This window comes from Elephantulus edwardii, unplaced genomic scaffold (assembly GCF_000299155.1).
Source record: "Elephantulus edwardii isolate Elephantulus edwardi_28Jun2011 unplaced genomic scaffold, EleEdw1.0 scaffold00032, whole genome shotgun sequence".
Lineage (NCBI taxonomy): Eukaryota > Metazoa > Chordata > Mammalia > Macroscelidea > Macroscelididae > Elephantulus > Elephantulus edwardii.
In genome coordinates, this window is record NW_006399782.1 from 14,341,393 (window position 1) to 14,344,951 (window position 3,559).

Genomic DNA, 3,559 nt, shown 5'->3' on the forward strand with positions numbered 1-3,559 from the left:
AAAATGTTAGCAGTAAAAGTACAGTACACAGTGATTGCTCAATAAATAGTATTTAAAAATTTATAGTAACTTGGAAATTTGATTAAAACCCATTTGGATCTTATTCTGAGAAAGGCGGGTATATGTAAGCTATACGGGAATTTTCATGGCTTCTATTTTTCTTCCATCTTTAATCTCTTAATGAAGTTCCTCCTATTAGTAGAATATAGACCAGAGAGTTCTGACAATGCATTTGAGAAAATATGATTTCCAGAACCTGTGATATAGAGAGAATTTAGAAGAGTGAGGGCAGTATTGAGTATTTACAGACCATGTTTAGTTCATTTTATAAGACAGAAAAGACACATGGCTATAGAACTAATGATCATATGGAGGGTGTCTTTTGGAGTTTGGTTCTTGTTATTAGATGCCATCAAGCTGAGGATGACTCATAGCCACCTTGTGAACAATAGATCTGAACCCTGTCCTCGCCTGTGCCATCCCCACCATCTCTGACACAATTCAGCCTACTGCTACAGTCACTGTTGGTCTTCCTCTATTTCACCATCCCTCTACCTTCCTTAGTATAATATCCCTCTCCAGAGAATAGCCTTTCCTAACAGCATGCCCAAAACATACAAAACAAAGTTTTATTGTCTTTGTCTCCAAGGAACACTCTGATGGCTTCCTTCAAAGTTCAACCCAGTTTGCATTCAATAGGTATCTACCTCTATTTTATCTCTCTTAAAGTTTCTCATAATGACAACAACAACATATTGTTATTACTGTTTTTATGTAAACCTCTTGTTTAGAGTCAACAAGACCTTGTGGAGGGCCTTTGTATTTAAAAATTGGTTGTTATTTTATTTTGGACATAATTTTTCTAAGTGGTACAGCAGTCTTCTGTCAATTTGCTGTACTGAGGTAACCTGGGGTTGCTGTGATGCTGAACCTGGTATCATTGAGGTATCAAATGCCATAACGATTACCCATGGTAGACAGTGTTTGGTGGAGCTCCCAGTTTAAGACAGGTTTGGAAGCAGAAGCTCTTCCTAAGCAACGTGTCTCTGGAAACTCTATGTGCTTTGAGAAACAATGATAGTTATAGAAAGGCTTCAGGCCTTTTGTCCATAGGGTTGCAATGAGTAATGCTCAACTCAATGGCAATCAACAACAACAAATAACAATGTTTCCCAGTCCTATTTTGTACAAAATCATTGAGAAATTGAGGAAGAAGAAATATCTCTCAACTCTTTAGCTAGGTTAACGTTATCCAGCTAACAAAATCAGAAAAGATAATACTAGAAAACTAAAGACCAATGTGCCTCAGAGTCTTGTATATAACAGTTGTTAACGGAACTACAGTAGAATGAAATAAAAATATGTAAAAAGGATTAACTTCAAATTACTTCTTTGAAATGTCAATGAAGATAACTGAGATATATGTTGTATTGTTGTTATGTACTGTTGAGAACAGACCCATAGCTGATCCTCCAGTGGGTTTTCAAAAGCAGTTAATTACATGGGAGGAGATAGTCCATCCTTCTCCCAGGGAGCGACTGGTAGAATCCAATAGTGTGCCTTCATGATTGCAATGCAGCTTCTTACCATTAGGCCTCCAGAGCTCCCTAGCACTCCCATTTACTACCTGGCAAGAGAGAAGAAGAAAATTTAGAGGGAGATAACTTTTTTCACCAATCTATCACTTATTTCTCTATACCTATGCACACAAAGAAATAAAACAATGTTATTGAAATGCTAGACAAGACAATAAGTCAATAAGACAAGTATCCAGAGGGTAAACGTATTACATAAAGAAGTTAAATATAGAATGAGGGCTACTCAGTGCAGTGGACTTGGGGGAAGGGATTGCATAGCAATGAAAAGTTTTTCTTTTACTCATCAAGGATAAAAGTGAATTGGGGGGGGGAGAAAGGTGGGCAGGGAGAAAAGTGCAACAGTGAATGACTGGAAACCCTAAGTCTCTGTAAACTTTCATTAAAATTAATTTTTTAAAAAAGATTTAAAAAAGAAGTTAAAGAAGTTAACTATACTTGACATACTTAATATGTTAAAATGATCTCTGGTGGCTTAGATGGTAAGGCATTGTGCTGCTAATCCATAGACAGGTGATATGCATCCACCAGCTGCTCTAGGTGTATTAAGATGGACAATCTATCTTCACATTATTTACAGCCTCTGCAAACCTGCTTTAGAGTCAGCTAGGAGATGGTTTCATCTCAAAGGCAATAATTGATTGGTTTAAGTTGGCATGTTCAAGTAAAGAAAAAGTATTGACAAATTTGGGAGATTTAGCATTAAGAGTATATTGTAAAACACCCAAAAGTAATCAACATGTTAAAAGAAATCAGTGAATGAGTTTAATAGCAAATAGTTGATATAGCTGATAAAATAGTTAATTTACAGGACAGAGAAAAATAAAGAATAAAGATGGAAGGAGGAAAGAATGAGAAGGAAGGAGAGCTTATTCCCAATAAGAGAAGTATAGAGGTAAGCTGCCAAGCGCAACTAAACTCAGAAGGAGAAGAAAGAGAAAATAAGCAAGAGAAATTTTAAAAGAGATAATGGCTGACAATTTTCCAAATCTGAGAAGAAATCTGAAACCATAAATACAAGATACACTATAAAAATAAGAAGAAAAAGCAAGAAAAAAAATTACACTGAGGGACAGAATAGTAAAATTTCTGCAGCTACTACAGAAAAGTACAAAGTGCTTTCAAAGGCTAAAAATACTATAATACTTGAATCCTCAATAGAATAAAATAATATATTCAAAGATCTAAGAGAAAATAAGTAACTAGAAAGACTACAAATCAAGTAAAATTTAAGACATTTACAGGGCAGAAATGAGAGAATTTTTCAGTAATATTTTAACTTGAATTTTTTAACAAAAAATCCAACAGAATAAAAAAAAATTCACTAAGGGAATAAACCAAGATTTAACTTTCAACATATAGACAAATCTATTGATTGGTTGACTATATAATGGATCTCTGGTGGCATCATCCATAGGGGTTGCATTACTGTCACAAAGGCTATTGTAGTGTGAATGCAATAGTGGCTTTGTAGGAAAAAGATGGGCCAATCTCCACCTTGTCAATTTTGTTGTTGTTGTTATGTGCCGTTGAGTCATTTGTGACTCATAGCGACCCTATGTACAACAGCTCTAACCCCTGCTCTATCCTGTGCCAATCTCATTGCCTCCGACACACCCATCCCGATTACCCCAGTCACTGAATCAATCCACCTCATAGAGGGTCTTCCCCTCCTGCGCTGTCCCTCTACCCTACCAAGCATGATGTCCCTCTCCAAGGCCCTGTCTCTCCTTACAACATGTCCAAAGTATGTTAGATGAGGCCCCAGAATGCCTCCAAGGAGTAACCTGGTTTAACCCTCTCTAGGATGAATCTGTTTGTTTTTTTGGCAGTCCATGGTACATTTAATACTCTTCTCTAGCACCACAGCTCAAGGGTGGCAATTCTCCTTCTGTCCTCTCTAGTCATTGTCCAACTCTCAGATGCATAACAAGTGATTATAAAAACCATGGCCTGTATCAGGC

General features: G+C 36.6%; 1 pseudogene; it reads left to right on the forward strand.

Annotated features, from left to right (window-relative positions):
- The first annotated feature begins 2,055 nt into the window (after positions 1 to 2,055).
- Positions 2,056 to 3,559, forward strand: part of LOC102850118 — a 3,000-nt pseudogene continuing 1,496 nt past the window's right edge.